Consider the following 18,867-nt stretch of genomic DNA (forward strand, 5'->3'; position numbering starts at 1 on the left):
TCTGAGTCTTTGCAAAAAGGACCTTTTTCTACAACCGATCGACAGCTGTTTAGTTGAGAGATGGCCAAGATGACCCTATGTTTGTGTAGCCAATTAAATCTCCACTGTTCACGCAGAGAGCACAGGCAAATGTTGACACTCCATTTCTCCGTGGATTCCATCTGCACAGGGAGTACTTCGGCAAGATTGTTTTGTTTGCCTAACATGAGAATCACTTCTCATTTATTTATTTATGAGGGTGCAAACCAATTACACTGTGATAGCAGAGCTGCAGGCAGCGCTGCAGACCCACATGGCCAAAAAACGGCCACCATACAGCCATACTGTACATGTACATGTACAAGCAGTGGACAGAAAAAGAAGAAAAGTAAATAATACCTGCTTTTGTTCTTTTGTATTTTTCGCAGGATTATGCCACCAGATAAATTAGCTCTTATGTTTTTGCTGCTTGTATTTGAGATAATTCTGGCTCGGTCTGTGAAAAGTAAAGGAAGCAAACAGCTTTGCAGTGAAAAAGGTCCTTTCTTTGCAAGTGAGTTTGTTTCTATCCCTACAGGCCAAACCCTGATAAGAGTTAGTTGTTTTCATCAAACTCGTTCTGCCCTATTCTTTCAGAAGCCCTGCAGGCGACTCTCCCTCCCGTAGTCTATCCAATGAACTCAGGGGGGTGTCTAGCCAGGCAAGCCAGGAGGGATAAGGTCTTTCCAGCAACTATGCCTCTTAACTGCCAGGTGTCTTTTATGGAGCCATCTAAATAGGTGGCGGAGTGGGGTGGCATAACGCTGGGACAAAAAGCTTCTGAAAAAAATGAAAATAAATTCTTTATCATCTGACAAAGTTGCAGGGTGAAATAGTTGCAATGTTTTCAAAGAAGCTGTTCACTTGGCGGAAAAAAAAAGATCTATTTTAAAGCCACTGTGTGTTTCTTCTCCTGTGTGGTAGATGTATAGCGAGAATCGCTAGTGGCTTATAAAAGAGGGAATCGGGATCTGTAATCGGGAGTGTTGGTGCTTTATGCTGCTAATGGCTAGGCTCGCTTTGGCACACAAAAGAAATAAGTTAGAATCTCTGCTCCCACATCTAAAAAGCAGATCTATTATGAAACGGTAACAAGCTCATTTACAGGAATGGAAAGGTAGAACAAAGAGCGTCTGGGTGCGTGTTCCCGTCACAAAGTCAGACCCTTTCATGTTCACTCCCACAGAGTGATTTGCTGTGATTTCATAGCCTTTCTTCACCCACATCATAGCTCACAACATATTAGGGATGACAGGCTGTAAACTAGATCTTTTATATCCAAAGCTCGCCAGCACATCGGACACATTTAGCGATAGTGTTGCATATCGAGTCAACACAAAGGCAGGGAAGCTGCTACGTTGGTTTTTTTATGGGATTCTAATTAGAGGCTATTTCTTGAAATATGTATACTTTCAGTTCAGTTTTTCTGTCATTACAATCATTACACTATTTTACCTCGCACACACACTTGTCTTGTTTTCTTTCTGTTTCCCTCTTGTTCTTTCAGTAGTTTGTAATGAATTAACAATAAGATGAATGACAGCAACATTCAGCTGTATTTTTTTTTTCCATGCAGGGAAAGGTAGTCGGTTTAAATTAGGCCTTCCTCGGATTAGTGCTGTCACAGTGTAGATGTCTGTTCCATATGGTTAAAACACAAATCTCACACCCCACCTCTAGCCCACTTATTTCTGGTTTTAATTGACACACTCCTCTTTTTTTTTTCTTCCTCCCCGTCTGTTTCTCATGCTGTTGGCTGTGCCTGTCAGTCTGTGTGATAACCAGGAGCCAGCAACCCTGAGCATGTTTGCCGCAGCCTCGCTGAATCCACTCTTCTTATTCTCCCCTCTCTCTCCTTCTCTCTCACTTTCTCTGTGTCACAGGATGAAGGGCCACAACACCTTATTTCCACAAGTGCAGTAAAAGTACAAAGACTTCTTGCTCTGCTACATATCATGAAGGAAGGGTGGTCCCTTGATCCTGCTGGAAACCCGCTGAAAGATTGGGTGACTGAGAGAAGGATCCCAGAGTTTTTTGGTTCTTTTTTTTTTAATTTATTTTTTTTTAGTTTAGTTTTTTCTTTCTTCGCAAATGCCTCTTTTTTCCCTGTTTTGCTTTGGCGTCTGTGGAAGAAAATTTTTTGCAGAGACCAACTTTTTGCTGCTGTTTTTTAGACATGATGGGAAAAAAACCTTTATAGACTCATTATGCTCAAAGCATGCATACACAGGATATAGATAAACACACATACACACAGATAGCAAACCAAACATACACATTTAAAGATGCTACACCTAACAAAAAGGAAAAAAAAAAAAAAACCCTACTTTGTACATGTATAAATACGTGCAAATGCCAACTCAAGTACTGAAGCAAACACATGCGTGTGCACACACACACACACATACACAAACACACACACCAGCCTGCTGCCATTTTGGTTTTTGTGCCTACACAGGTGTTGTGCTCTGTGACAGGGCAAGCTCTGGATCGAAGAAGAAAAAGAGAGAAGAAGAAGAAGAGAAGAGGAGAATCCAGGATAATTTACATGCATCATTCCTTAGGAAATAGGGACCAAAGGACTAAACGCTTTTTAAAAGAATATAAATATATAAATATATAAATATATATTTAAAAACTCATACCTTGTAGCTGCAAGTATTACAATTTACTCGTAGTCAAAAAAATCATTAAATCAATATCCAGTGGCCTACTGTAAGTACGAATACAAGAAAATGGAAATAATGTATAAAAAAAAAGACATGGAATCATAGTATAGGGGCTGATCTTTTTGCTCTGGATGCTGATTTAGCGCCAGGTTGTAGAATAGTAAAGTAGATTAGAAAAAAAATGTAGATTTGCTAACTTTTGCTGTTGTTTAAAAAAAATACTTGAAGTTGTAATGAAAAAAAGGGCAAAAGTGGAGGGAAAAAAGGAAACATTCATCTGCCCCTGTACGCAATGAGTCTCTTTCTCTTGGATGTTAAGGTATCAGCCACTGGATATCTCGCTCATCACAATGTATAGGTCACCGCACTCTCTGACAGCTATGAACAGACTGTTCTGGAAGAAGAAAAAAAAAAGAATGACAAGACAAAAAAAAAGACTGAACTTACTGACGTCTGTGCTGGACAGGGTGCAGACATTTAAGGCTTCTCACTGGCCTTTGTGTTCAAGCGACAATCCACTGTAAAGACCAAGCAAAATGGACATGGGGTGTCTTTTGTTTTGTTTTTCTTTTTGTTTTTCTTGACCTTTTGTATTGCAACATGGAGTGTGAATTATGAAGCCACAAATGGTTAAAGCATGATGGTTCTATTAAGGGAGATGGACAAATGGATATTCATGTTGGGAACAGAAAGGGAGGAGGAGTAAGGTGACAGCTACTGAAACTGCCAGCAGAATGAACTCAGTATATGAATGAATTTGGCCCTCATGCTTTTGGAATTCCCCAAAAAGCAAAGCATGCTCGTTAAAAAAAACAACCATGGCTTAAATAAGCAAGATGCCAAGGATATCTGTGTCCACTGGAGCTGCTGCAAAACTCCAATTGAGAAAAATTGCCTCTTGTCTCTTGGCAGATAGAAAACAAACATTTCTCTTAAGACAAACTCAATTTATCGTACTGATGGCAAAGGAGTGCAGGCTTTCAGAGCTCTTTCAGCTCTGTCAAATATAATGTAAATTCTACTGTTTAACATGTTCCCTGACCAGCTCTCTTCATATATTATACATAGAGACTCTGGGAAAAAAAAACCCTACTGCTTAAACAGAATATATGTAATTTAGATCTAACAGTCACTCTTAACCATCATTCAGCTTGCCTGTAGCCTCTCTGACACTGACGCCAGGCAGGACAGAGTAAAGCACTCCAGTACTGTCATGTCTTGATTTAAAGTCCTATAGCCTTTATTTTGACTGTTTTAGAGCTCTGGATGCAGGCTCTTCTCTAAAAGTAGATCAATATGTTTGGAATGAGTCTATAGGGAGGAGCAGTTCTGTTTCAGTCACTCTGAACACTTCCCAATTTTCTCTGTCGAACACCAGCTCACATCCGTACACCAGCGCTTTGAGCACTGACAGCTGGCAGTATGAGGCAGGGCTAGGATGGCGGGAGGGAGGGAAGGAGGTAAAGAGAGAGGAAGTCAACAACCAAACATGACATCAAGATCCTTTAAACTGATGTTTCTAGGATGATGCCCAATGACTTAATCCATAAAATTAGAAGCCGCAATCACGCTCCTGGTGACAAGCACTATACAGTGCAGTATCTGTGCTACATGCTTTCGAAAAATAGAGTTAAAAGCTTCAAATAGGGCTGGCTCCTTTTACCTTAGGCTCTAGTCTAACTGGTTCCCTTTTACTAGACTCTTCTCCCTGCCATCCCCTCCCTCTTTCTCTATCTTTCTTTAGAGAGAAAAGCAGACCAGACCTATTCCAAATAACTGAAGAAGGGACTAATAAAATGTGCCAGCAGATTCCAGAGTTTTTGCTGTACTATCATTCTTTGTCATTTAAATAAGCAGAAGGTCTTGATTTTAGTCCTTGATATCAGTATGCCATGTGCTCCCTCTCTTTCCCCCTGTCCTAAGAGCAGCCATGCCTTTCCAAACCTCAGCCCAACTGTTCAGCGGCTCTCCCCTTGGAACAGTATTTTCGAACCTGGCTAATGTCTGTGCTCACTACCCTTCAATTATCTCCTGCACTGTATTAGACATGCTATTTCACCTTTCCCTCTAATCACACTGTAATCACCAGCCTCTATACATTTGCAGCAACCAAGTGAAAAATTACTGGGATAATCACTTGGACCAAATGACGGGAGAGATGGTCCCCTGCATGCACATGGATGACAGAAGGAAGATTAGCGAGAATTATGTTTGTGCCTACTCCCTGGCAAGACTGCTGACAGCTGACCTGGCACCAATAATACTGCCGAATTTAACCGAAGAGGCGATGGAGGATGTAGGATAAAACCTTCCATAACATACTGTAGCTAGGTGTTTATATTGCAGAGTAGACTGACATTACCAAAAAGTCTAAGAGGAAGGTGGACAGTAAAATGCAGATCCCCCCCCCCTCCCCCCTCCCACACACACACCTTTGAACAAATGTTGCAACAGTAGTTGCTTTAAATTGTGTCCAAAATCAACAATTCTGCTGGAAATCCTCAATTCTGTAAAAGCAGCTGCTCTGAGTCCTGTGTTATTGTGCTTCTCCTTTCAGCACATAATTGGGTCTCAACTACCTCTACAGAGCCCACCCTTTTTTTTTTAACAAATAACTTGCTCTACACTTTTTTCTTTTCTTGCTTGTATCCCTAATGGGACACCTGCAAAGCACATTATTGTTCAACACTGAGAGAATATTTGTGAAGCGCAGTAGTTCCTCAGATTCAAAATCATGAGAACCAAAATGACAGCTTTTTAAAAAAATTGCCTCCAAATACATGTAAGATAAATCCCAGCCCTCCTTCCTCAGCCTTTGATTGGACGTTAGGTGGAAACGCAGGAAGCTTCATGAGTTAATGTGAAGTAGGTCAAAACAAAGCCAGGTTCTGCAAAGCGTTTGTGGTCATTATTCATGTGAAGCTGAACTAATCGATGGCAAATCTAATGTTCCATGGGCAATGAAATTTCCTGTGCTCGTCTCGGCCATCTTTAGAGTATGTTCTACAAGTGAACATGAACCTTGCACGCCTGAACCACTGATCTTCTCTGTCTTACAGCTTCTACACCAGATGCTGTACTAGTTCCTTCTGCTAATGGCAAGTTGAGTCCCTGGTGAGCCAAAGCCCAGCCTAGCCTAGTATCCTGCTGTCTGCTTGGCTAACAGTTCAGTGTTCATGTAGCATCTCTGCTATGCCAGGGCTAAATTAGGCAATGTGAAATCAGCACTTCCACACTTTTAACAAGGGTGCTCTTATTACCTTTGCGACCTGGGGAGGATGTTACTGAAGTGACGTGCATTAAAAACAGAAATAGCTGTGAAACATGCTCCAGAACTTCTGAAACAAAAAAAGTTTTGTTTTAGATCTTTTCATCCACTTATTGACAAGAGTCTCTGCTTACCCTGCTCCCAGTCTCTGTCTGGCCTATGTCCTATGTCCAAAACTACCTTTATTTAGCATCTCAACTATAATGTAGAGCAGAGTATACACAAGTACAGCCAGTAGCCACTTGCTTCTCTGCCAGTGATGCATTTACCCATTCTGACCCTGTATCATTAAATGAGAAGTTGGGGGGGTGTATACATGGTATACTCAGTTCCTCAGTTGCCAGTACACCACTGCTCACAAGGTCAGTCATCTAGAGAATCATTGTATCCTTAGAGGGCCCAAGCCAATAGCGGGGCCAAGCAGAGAACTGCTAGAGCATGTCTATGATTCTCCAACCCCCCGGGTGCATAACACTCACCCTAAAATAGCAGTGATTGTCAAGGAAAGGAAGTGAAATGTAATTGACTGAAAGTGGAGAGATAATTAAAGGAACCTGTTGGACAGGAGGGAAGAAATTAATGCCTCTCATTTAATAGCTGCTTTGGGAGAGAGCTTTTCCGTCATCTCACTTTGGCGCAGAAAAGGTTTTGCTGTGGAAATGGGATTTTGTATGGAAAAGGTGGAGGTGGAAATAGGCACTGGGTGGTGGGGGTGCTGTGTGCTAAACTGAAACTCCACAAAATCACTCCCAATACTCAGGGCATCAGGCGCTATGATGTCATGATTAGTGGAGGTTCAGAGCCTTGCCTTACCCCTGATCCTGAGGGAGGTCGAGCAGAATCACAAATATGTGGTCAGTGGGAGCTTTAAGATCGCATCCCACCGCGGGGAGTGCTGAGCCAGCAGAAGGGCTGATGAACCACCAAAATTGTGCTTTGGATTTATAGTATCATCATCCAATTCCAAGAGTAACAAAAAAAAAAAAAAAAAAGATGCCATAGTCCACCAAATGATGCACAGTGGCTGCTGCAGGTGTGCGATTATGTTGGACAACATGGCTGAGAGTAATGAAGACAAAGACTTTTTTATTCCTTAATGTAAATAGCCTATAAAATACAAAAACAGAGAAAGGTTGTATAGCAGCTTGTGTTGAGAAGCCCAACTCTGTGGGACAATGATGTCACTATAAAAATGTGTCCACAGCAGTGCAGGGATCTAGGAGAGTCCTTTTAAGCCCCTTAATTTTTTGGCTCTGAACATGCATCCTACAACCCTAAGCATCGGACCGAGGCTTAGAGAGTGTTTGACTTAGTGTCAAACCTAAGCCATGGCCTCAAAGTGATCCGTTAATTAAGATTCTGTGTACACCGACATGTCATGATTTTTCTGACAGAAGAAAGATCGCCTGTGCAGTAATTGGATTAGTCCAAATGGGGCTGATGAACAGATATGACAGTGACAGTAGAGTTCATCCATCTGCATGCTTACCGCTTGACAAGTGCGGCAAAAATAGCATCAGTCACCGCCACACTTTTGAAAATTCTTTGGAAGTAAAAGTTTGGGCTTTTCAGCATTTAAAGCTAGTTTTACAAAATGAAACTCTCAGTTCCAGGTAACAGTTTGTTCAATATGTACATAAACCACAAAACCACAGGTACCTGGTTAAGCAGAGATTGGAGGAGGGGGACAAACAAGAGAGCAATTATTGTAGAACCCAGCAGAACCCCTGCCACTGCTCTCATGACCACACAGCTGCATTACTCCTGTACATACAATATAGCTTATTTTTCAATTCTGTTGAACCTTCTTTATAGGCCGTACAATAGATCATGTTCAAACATTTAAAAAAAAAATTAAAAGGATAGTTAATATATTTCAGTGAAACTAAGAAAAGGAACCTATGAAATAATTTATCAAAAACAGAAGATAAAATGATTTTATTTCTTGTATAGTGAAACACTGGTGTTCAAAAATGGGATTTTATACTCATGTTGGTAAATTGTTCTTTATTTTCTCTCTTGTTTTGTTATTGACTGAAGCTGGGATAGACCCATTTTCATGAGGTTTATTCTGATATGCTTTGATCATTTTTATTTTTTCAGGCTGCACAATCCCTGTATAAAATCCCTTATGGATGGGCAAGTTCAAAGAGATTTTGCTCACTGGAAGCTCTTAAATCAATACAAGAATTAACAAACTGCACTGTAAAAGACTGATTGATGGTAATGGTCATGTGGATTCATAAAAATGAGTCCATTGCACAACTGAGTTCAGATGAATCAGCATTGCATGTTCAAAAAGAATTTCATTTGAGGCCTTTGTTTGTTTTGAGAAGAAAATATGGGAAAAAAATCACAAAAAAAAAAAAAAAAAATCAAACTTTGCAGTCAGATTGGTTTTGAGACCTATGCTGTCATATTGTCATTAATTGTCTTTAAGCCATGGAAGGATGCCTGTAATGTTTTTCTCTTTATGTAATTGTGTTTTTTTGTTTATTTTTAAGGGTTGGTGGTAATCATTGACATATCTCTGGTTTTCATCTTCTCTGTACTTACTTATGGGATGTTTCTTCCACAGTTTGTTATCTCATTGTTGCTGAGAAAGTTTGTTTTAATGTGATAACTCCATCCACTGAAGATATAGTACCGTACAGTACAGTAGATTGTGTCACATTGCTTTGCTCCAGCCAGGTTGATTTGTTAATGTAAGGAGGGAATTCTGCCTTAAACCCAGCCTGTTCTCTCTGACAGTACTACCTGTGAACAGTGGTTGGACACACTGTATTCGGGGGGGGATGCCAAATGCTCCATCTTTAAAATGTAAAATCTGTTGTAAAGACAAACACTTCACCAGAGTCAGTTTTGCCTCAAGCCCATTCTGACACAAATAAGGACGTGGACATCCACCTCCATTTCCATTGGTTATAAGGACCAAAATGTAAACAAACTCAGCTAACTGAGCAGTTTGCTCCAATCAAGCATTCAATGAGAGCCTTTAAAGAATTCACATTTAGTCATAGAAAATTTTGCACCATGGATCTTTGTATCATAAATCATTACATTCCCAGCTTCACTATCTAATTTCATCCACTTCATTTGTTCTCATGCAAAATTAATTTATCATAATATATTTAGGTATTTATATTCACAATGAATGGAATAATCATTTATTTTATCATTTGACTTGAACAAACTGAGTTACTGTTTTCTTTTTGTTTGAAACAGAGATGTAATTTGAATTAGCGTTGGCTCTGGTCCGTTCCCTGATTTGGGGTGATATCTCCCATAGTGCTCCTGAACTCTGTAGTTCTCTAGTTCATTATATTCTGCTTAGACTAAAATAAAGCACAGTCCTGTAGAAAATTGAGCCTGCTTTGTCCTTTTTATCTATTCATATATTTTGATTAAATAACTCCTAAAGGTTTGGATCTCTCATGGCTTGCATGCATGACCCTGTTTGCAAAGATGTGAGGTGTTCGGTGTCCTCTTGTCACTTGGATTGTGGAGAGAATGCATTTAGGACATGTCATTGTATTAATTGAGCTAACAGCGCTAACCATATCCGAATACCAAATTAGATGAGACGGTTAGTAGAAAATCGTTTAAAAAGGACGAATAATGCATAATAAATGGAACGGAGATTGGAAGAAGGAGGGGAATAAATTGTGAATTGATTAAAGGGAAATGGATATTCAGCTCTTGTCTCATGGAGGTGTTACAGTGGAAACAAAATCAGGTGCAATGGGTGCTGCTGGTTATCGTCTGTGAATAAGAAGCAGGAGGTCAATCGATTAATCAGAGATTTTCCTCGTGCTGCGTTTCATTGACACAGACGTTACGGTAAGGAGAGTCAGGTCACATTGAGCCTATGGTCAGTGTCCTTTTTATGGCCCTGAGTCTCCTCCTCCCTCATTAACCCTCAGAGTCCGTCAGTAGTCACCAGACACCTCAACCTTTAACAGTGGAAGATAAAGACCACACAATACTGTGTCCCACAACCAGCCTGAACACTCTGTGTACAACAGGTGAGATCATTTCATTTGTTTTTTTACAGATTAACATGGTTCAATAATTTCCAGCTGCCACAAATGTCCATCACAACAGAAGGAAAACATCAAAACTCTTTGACAGTAATTGTTCCAAGAATAGAGTATTACACCCCAGGGAACATCAATGACCAAACCATCCCAAGACACCAGACATAATTTCTTGTTTATGACCCTCTCTGGTGCGTCTGTGCAGTAGCATTGGTGTGGAAACTGATTTATGGTTGCTAAATTTGCAGGTGATAAAAAAGGCAAAGAGTGGCCAGTTGGGGCACTAACTCTTGGCTATTCACATGTTGACTCCAGTGCTGAGTCTCCAGGGACCCTCTCTCATTGTGCGGCAGACACTCCATGATTCCACATGACAAACTGGATTGTTCCTCGAGTGAGTCCTGCTGAATTATTTTGGTCCTTTCGATTGCATCTCCTACCCCTGAGATTTTCCTCTACTGTTGCCTTTGAGCCATAAGCCTCGACAGCCACCAATGTCGATACTCAATCTGTTCTGTAACCCCTAAAGCTGATGAAATGTGCTAACAGGGGTTTGTTTGTTTGTCTCCAGGAGGGGGGCAAAGGGAAAGAAAATGGAACAACAAGACTCTTTTGACAGTTCCATTTTTTCCAATGTTTTGGAGTGAGGGATAATCATGAAGTATGGATTGGATAGGGGAAAGTTATTACATTTTGTTGTCTTTATCCTTGTTTGAGTTGTAAAAAAAAAGGTCAGATTGTTCTAAACATGGTTCTTTGCAGTTCCTGGGTTTATCCTCAATTCTGACTCCCCTACTCTCTCAGTGTGGGAAAGGAAAAATCATTTTTCTCACTTCTCTCAACCTTGTATCCCTTTAAATCTTCAGTGTAATTTGACAAACATACAACCTCCCGTCTGGCTCGAGTATTTCTTGTGTGTATTTACTTTATTGGTGATGCTGATTGGGATAGTGTGGTCTTATGAAGTTCAAATACGGTGACTGTTGCTGCTGCTGACAACACAGAGACAAGAAAAACTGGTGTTTAAAAGATCAGTCTCAATCCTTCTAGTGTCCTCAAAGTGTTTTCAGGATTTTAGTATCACATCATCCACATCAACAAGATGTGTACTTTATGTGTGAAGGACAGTCAGTGAATTGGCTACACCAAAAAGCATGCATTGTTTTGAATTTTTTTTAATTTAGTTTGCACAGGTAACCAAAGTACTTCCTACTACCTTAGTGACAACAAAACTGTAAAGTTCATTGTCTTAATTCTGTGTTAAACTTTAAACATCTTTTTATATTGCACCTTAAATTAAATCTGGCAGCTACAGATAAAACACAAACACCTGAACCTAAGTGCATCATCATCAATAGATGACAATATTTATTGTTTTTCCTCATATGGAACATTTGAATATAAATACCAATTTAATGGGTTTATGATAAAATGAACCAATTTTATCATGTCTTCGTAATTCTTTTGCAGCTGACATTAATTTATAATTGACAGAAATGCACTCCAGACCATTACTTTCATAAGCTTTTAAATTCATGCCATGCGCCTCATTATACCAAGGAATGGCTTGTCTGTAGGTAATCATGAATAATGGCCTTTCAACTTCTTAACTATGTCCTACACAAATATTTACCATATTGACTTATCACCTGTCATTTACCATGCATTTAGCATTTGACTTTTATCGTCCATTAATCTATCAATGCATCCATTAGGGACACTCAAGCATTTGGAAGCCTCTGTACACTCCAACGAGCCTATTAGCATGTCCTTTAATGGGAAACATGTTGCAAACACTAAGCATAAGCTATGCCACTCAGAAACCTGAACCTGTCAACACTCTTTAAATTGTAGATCTGCATAGAAGAGTCTTTGTGCCTTCTCTACACCACATGTTTTTAAATTATAAGGGACTTTGTGCATCTACAAGTCCCTGAAGGAGGCTCTGAATGACTATGACAAAGGGTGGCAAATTTCGATTCCATCCCTCTTAACATGCAGATTCCTAAATAACAAAAGATTATAACTAAATGAAAGTGTGGAGAAGACCTGGGTAAGCAAAGCTGCACAATCACTTTGATCCTGTTATGTATTACAAAAGCTTAATCAATATCTAATCAAGGGGAATACAGCATGCCATGTCTTACAGAGCTCTTTGTTGTCAGAGGTGAGGTTGCCATGGTGACTGGACAGGTGTGGAGAGCTTAGGCTGCAGCAGTATTGATGGAAATTAAGAAGCATTGATGAGACTTGAAGATGCTGGGATTGAAAAGGGAGATAATTAAAGAGAGGGATGCGGCAGGAGACGAGGGGGAGGGGGGACAAAAGAGATTTAGGTTGGAGAAACAGGAGGTGATGCAGACAGGTGTAAGTTGGACATGTAGCCGTCTGTCCACACTGTTTCCCACTGGAACAGCAAGAAGTGTGTTAACCAAGTTTCATGAACTACAGAGAGGCACACACTTCAGAGTAGAACCAATGTCTTACAAGTGAAATTAAAGTTGCATATTACTGTGGAGGGTTTGCAATCAGGCTACAGTACCAGGATTTCTTTCTTCACTTCAAACTTCAATCATGATTAATCTTTCAAGAATGCCCTTACAAAGAAAACCACACATACCACATATTAAATAATAGCAAAATATGAATTTCAAATTCACATAACTCCAAAGTTCAAAATTGATCTCTGCATGCTAAACAGGCAATGGTGTGACATGATGCAGGAATCGAGCATGCATGTTCTTTATTGCATCTGCCTCAAGATGACTCATAAGTAAAATGTAATTTTAATACTTGATAAAGTCAGTTTAGAGAAATATGAAATCCTGGATATGTTTGACCACAAATACAAGTGCATTATGCACATTAGGAAAGTCATTTCATTCCAAACCACAGTCAGTAATTCAGTTTAATACAATGGGCCTGATTACTATTAAAACTTGAGATGAGAAATATTTCGCAAGGTTACAATAGTTCCTCTGAATTTACGCAACTTTACTGACTGCATATATTCCATACATACAAAGTGAAATGAGAACACGTCTGGAGCACGCACAGGCCTCCATTTTTATATCTCAATTCCTTTCTCTCTCATTTCGAGGTAATTCACAGGGTGGTAAAACTGTAACACAGGAAGATAAAGCGGGTGAGAATGAGCCTGTTAAAAAAAAAAAAAGGCACCAAAACATCTGAGTCATGGCTGACCTGGACAAACTACAGATGATGTCACCATGGTGCACAGACTGTGCTCCAGAGGGAAACTTGTTGAACTCTGTCTGCACTCTGTGTGCCGCTCACCCCTTGACTCATCCGAGCGGCGGGAGTCCACCAAGTTCTGTCCATTCTGGCCCTCAGCCGTGCAAAGTCCCACAGAGAGCTGTCTGTCAACACCTGATTAACACTTGAGATAATAGGTCATTAAAGTTCCCCTTCAATCAATGAGTCCAATCGAGTAATCAAGGCCGAGATTGAACGAAGCCAAACCAGCATGGAGCCTGGTGGGAGCGAAGAGCCTTTAATCAGTATTGGAGAGAGTGTTGCTTTCATCTGTGGATGTACGCAGAATAACACTGTTGTGGTTAAAACCACGCAACTGCAAATTTGTTGATACCTTTTCTTACTTTGATTGAAAATCACTTGTGTGGTGATTGAGTTTCATGACCCTTTTGCTGTTGAAATCTCTTAAAAAGTCCTCTTCCTCATTTTAATAAACCCAAAGCATCAAGAGCATTTTCTTCCTTCTTGAAACGTTTCAATACCCCATCTTGTCTAAAAAGGTTTATATGACCTCCTAGCCTTTCGTGCTGTCCAAAGCTCTTCCACGCACATGTCGCTCTCCAACCCCCTTGTTCCTGTGAGATATTAGCTCTGGCCTTTGTTTAAATATCTCTTGGTATTTGGCTGGTCAGTGTTGTTTAACCTGCCACCTTTCAGCTGTGAAATTTCATCCATTCTCATAAATCACATTGAAGTGTCATTATTTTCTGATTACTGTCTTAATCACACAAATACACAATTATTGCTGCTCATAAGCACTCCAAATTACCACACAAGGATAGCTGCTAATTTCTGAAACATGATACACGCATATAACACATTTTATTATTCGTCTTTTATTGAGTATCTTATCATATGTTTAATTGTAGTTTGTAATAATTACGTACAAGCGTGCACACAAGCTTGTACCCGTGGATATTGTGTGAGGGTGCGTGGGTTCACACGTGCGCACAGAAACTTGTGTGAGTAGCTGTTGCCGGCTGACAGCTGAGCTGAGCTGAAGTGAAAGCATGAGGCCCAGTGACAGAGAGAACAGAGGGATCAAGCATTATCATCAAAAAGGACACCAGTGCTCCCTACTGCAGCCTCACAGCTTCCTCCAGTCAAGCTGTTCGTTTGTTTGTTCGTTTGTTGTGTCAGTGTGGATGGTCCGTCTTTTTGAATCAGTGCACTTTTCAGTCAGAAAAAAAAAAGAAAAAAAAAAAAGATTCTGTTACTTGATGGGAAGGAGACGATCAGAGGACAAAAAAGTTGACATAACAGCAAGGTGAGATCACCCCCTGTTTCTCATTTTTTGAATCAGTATTCAGATCGCTGATCCTTAATATCTGAGTCACATCTTCATTTATCTTTATGTCTGAAAAATTCATCCGGCCAGCTTTTCTATTACGTCACCTTACGAGGAATAGAGTTATCCAGACATATATTTCTCCCCGTAATTCAGCTGTGGTTTGTTCCTGTAGGAACTGGCACACATGATGCCAGTGTGGTTCATAAAAAGACACATCACTGCGGGGAAGTGTGCCTAATTCTGCTCTGAGAGTAGCTCTCGTAAAGAGACATTGTGGCTAGCCTACTAATAGAGCTGTGAGGGGAGAATGATGCAACTCGGAGGCAATGCTTTAATTTGCCCTTGGTTTCGCACACGCGTCTAGGAACAGCCACTCTGTTCCAAAGCTGATTGGCCCGTTTACCTTTAGACATGGGCCAACCACTTGCCTCCGAGGAATGAGGTAGCTGCTTTTAGCAAGTGTTCAATTTTGTTTTGCTGTGTTCCTTTTTGGCCTGGGTAGGTCAAAATGTGGTAGATGCAATCACTGTGGTTTTAGGTGTAATGCTGTTTCCCCCCCTCCCTTTACATTCCTTAGTGCATGTAGGCCTCTTTGCCTTCCACATTACTTTTAAATGTTTAAAGTTCATTCTTATCAAAAGATGTTTGCAGTTCAGTCCACTGGGTCCAGAATGCTATTTGTATCTTAGCAACCTGTGCAGCAACAGAGGAAGATCAGAGAAGCTACTTATTAACCTGTTGCTATGACTACGGCAGTAGGCAATAACTCAGAAGATGCTTTAACCCTTTCTCTCTAGACTGCCACCCCCGATCAACAGACGGATAATGTTCAGAACATTTGGTGAAGGGAAGAATCAAAGCCTTCATAGTTCCTTTCTGCGTCTATCTGATTTTATTTCTTTTTTCTTCAACTGTATTCAACTCTGTGTGTGTGTGTGTGTGTGTGTGTGTGTGTGTGTGTTTATTTCTGTGCCACATCCTCAGCAGATTATCTTTGCTCTACAAAACCAAAGGAAGTCATAACCCACACACCATCTCAAAGAAAACAGAAACAAAGAACAAAGACATTTCTTCTTTTGTTTCCCTCCTCTAAGTGATCAGACTACTTTATTGCATATGCATGGATGTAGTGCATTTGATACAAAGCCTAATCAATCGTACCCACGTGAAAGGGTGCAGATGTTTCAATTTTTTTCAGTATACCTCCAAACAGGGACGCTGAGCGGTGACAAATGCTTTCCACACGAAGGTTGAAGCGTGAGTGTGAACTGATTTGAATTGATGTTATTCCAGGAGAAATCAATGCAATTTTTTAACAGCTGCAATTACGCCCCTCACGTCAATCCATCAAGAGATTTGCATGAGGTAATTGTTGGCGCTACGTCTACTGATGCATTTTTATTACGTTTCAATTAGGAATTGAATCCAATTAGGGAAGTCATTCCAATCAACCAACAGGGGTCTCTCCTCAAAGCAAAGCCTACAGTATAGAAGAGGCTGCTGAGCTGAAGGACAGATACTAAGCCAGAGGTCCATCTATTGTCTAAGCCAAAGCTATTTGCATATACTCACAATGCATTTTTACACATTAAAAAAATTATTATAAGCAGTTTCCCAAGAGTAGTAAAGGAGTCTTCTGTTAGCCTTCTACTCGTGCAAATATTGTTTACTTAATTTGTTTCTTTGCTTTTCATGATGAATTACTAATCACAACCTAATAACCACTTAATTAATTCCTTTTTTTTATTTCTTTCCTTTTGTTTGGATTTTGTTTGGGTACATTAAGACATCAAAGCAATCAGTCTAGGCAGTCAACAATTGAGATCGCAAATTCATTAAGTTTCATTATAAATAACAAATTGTAGAACATTTTTAGTACTTCTTACAAGTCTTTTCTTATGATTCTGAAATTATTTGAGTCCTAAAAGAAATTAAGTAAAACAGAGAGGTTGCAGATAAGAAATTCAACCAACTCAGACAAAATTAGATGTTTATGAACTGCAAATGTGATAATACATTTTACGCTTCAACCGCTGTCAGTCAGTGACTGATGTAAGTTTTTCAACTGAATGTAAAGTGCAGCTCGTGATCATCTATAAACCTTCTCAGTTATATTCTTTATAAGCTCGAAAGAGATCAAAAGCCTAAGCTCCAACTAACCCTGATATTTGCTCCCTCACCAGATGACACAATATCAGTGAAATACACTCACAATAACCCAACCTGAGAGGAAAATTCACAAGGATGTTACACACTGTTTATTTGCTTGTGAGAATTATCTTCCTAATAACATTGTCAAAAGCGTCGGGCACGGCAGAAGCACGCCGCCTATTCAAAGCGAGCTGAGAGCCTTGCTTTTGAGGTCGGCTTTCTAATTTTATGACATCATGTTAATATCTTTTTTTTTTTTTTTTTCTTTAAACTGCTGAAAACCTGTCCTGAAGTAGACACAAGAGAGGGTGATGGTGGCTGTTTTGGCTTGCAGAATCAGTGTGCCTTTGATCTTGGGGCAGGGCAGAGTTAAGTGGTTGTGTGTACAGTGCTACTGCCCCCTGGGGGTGCGTCTGGGTATAATCGGTGCTGGGAGCGGCAGATGGCTCCTGCAGCTTCAACACCAAAGAACACTCTTTCTATCTACCAACAAGGAAACTCGTGAGGAGTAAGCACTCCCATGGGTTTCTATCATCACCATACTAATCGGATCAGCCATAGAAAAAAATGACAGCTTGTGTAGCTCAGGTGGTTATATGGCCATGAGCACTAATAAACAGAGAGAGCTGTTACTGTCTCTGTATGCAACATCTGTGGGAATATGCGACAACGTCTAACAGGTCCATGTTCAAAAACTTTTTTTTTTCCCAACTCAGCATCATTATTGAAGTTTTAAAATTAGAAAAAAAATATTTTTGCTTTTTAATCTAAATATAACACGCATGGCTATGCTGCTAATGTCTCATTTATGTCCAAGAGAAGACACTTAACTTGGAAATGCAGGCCATACACAAAGTTTCCTGCTTATTATATGTTTTGTTCAGTTTCTTCCCACTCACCGAAGAAAAAAAAAGCCTGTACACAAAGGATTCAGTGATTGAAGTCATCAATACAGCGCTTTTTTTTATCTTTCTTTTTTTCTGAGCATGATAGCAGGCTTTTCAAGGAGTCAAAGTAGGTTTCCCATCTTCCTCTCTTTTCCACTGTCACTATCTTTCACATGCTGCACAAATACACACATACGCACAAACAGATGCACACAAACACACACAAAAATGTAGCTGCAGTAAATGGAGGTGTGCAGATTGCCCACTTAGACTGTTACATTATCCTTTTTGTGTTTACTTTCCTTTCTCTGCTCTCATTTTCAGCCTTTCTTCAGCACTCTCTTTGTGCCTCTGCTCGTACAGACTCTGTCAGGTGTGTGCGTCTATTTCCTGTCCTCATTGTCCTGTCTCTTGTCATCCTTTCACCCGTCCCTCATCTCTCTGCCATCATCAAGGACCCGGTGGCCTCCTACGTAGCGCCAGTGGAGAGAAGGGTCTGTATCTCGGCAACGCACCTAGCAACCGCTCTTCGTAACTATGGATTATAACCTGTTGCCAAGGGAGACAGAGATGGAGGATTGATTTTTTTTCTTTTTTTTTTTTTTTAGGGATGAAATTCAAAGTGAATTAGATGCATGAATACACAATGCATCAGGACAGGGCACACTAACATTCATGAATGGTGACTTTATTCATTTGCGGTTTTATCCATAAGCGCAATACTTTATCTTGATATTTGTACAGATTAGTTGACAGTTTAGCACTGTTTTTATGATTTGATGTGTTTTCTATGGGATAGTCTGAGAGTAAACAGTTATGGACTACTATTGATTATAGATATTATAGATTGTATTGCAATATTAAAGTTTAATCAAAAAAGAGCTTTACTGAATATGAATCCATTTAATGATAAAAAGACTTTTAGCGTTATTAATCTGTAAATTGATAATTAATTAATAGGAGGAGCATCAACTGTTTTATTTTTGTCTTCTGTTCTGAATTTCAATAATTCCAATAATTAGATTATTCAAAAGGGGGAAAAATATTGGAGGATTTAAGGTCCAGATTTTATTCGACATATAATTGATTTTTTTTTTTCTTATGAATAAACATTTTTTTTCTTCTTAAATATTTCTTTTGAATAATACACACACAAGTTGGCACACTATTAGAAAAAGAAAATAGAACCCGAATTATAAAGGGGGCACACACACACAGGCACACTCAAAAACACACTGACAGAGTCCCTTTTCCCTCTTCGTTTTGGTGC

General features: G+C 39.8%; 1 protein-coding gene and 1 long non-coding RNA gene across 4 annotated transcripts in view; one reads left to right on the forward strand and one right to left on the reverse strand.

The window, feature by feature from the left end:
• celf6 (CUGBP Elav-like family member 6) overlaps positions 1-9,271 on the forward strand; it is a 152,007-nt gene extending 142,736 nt beyond the window's left edge. Inside the window, exon 13 of the mRNA XM_067594659.1 lies at positions 1,902-9,271. The gene's annotated coding sequence lies outside the window, so the exon portion shown is untranslated. The remainder of the gene's footprint in view (positions 1-1,901) is intronic.
• Positions 1-18,867, reverse strand: part of LOC137186047 (uncharacterized) — an 86,885-nt gene that overhangs the window by 18,069 nt on the left and 49,949 nt on the right. Inside the window, exon 3 of one of the 3 annotated variants that reach the window (XR_010928957.1) lies at positions 3,135-3,205. The exons of 1 other annotated variant lie outside the window; for it this stretch is intronic. This is a non-coding gene — a long non-coding RNA (uncharacterized lncRNA). Of the gene's footprint in view, positions 1-3,134; positions 3,206-16,704; positions 18,147-18,867 lie in introns of those variants that run through there. One more of the 3 variants, XR_010928958.1, reaches the window with a different exon arrangement.

This window comes from Thunnus thynnus, chromosome 1 (assembly GCF_963924715.1).
Source record: "Thunnus thynnus chromosome 1, fThuThy2.1, whole genome shotgun sequence".
Taxonomy (NCBI): domain Eukaryota; kingdom Metazoa; phylum Chordata; class Actinopteri; order Scombriformes; family Scombridae; genus Thunnus; species Thunnus thynnus.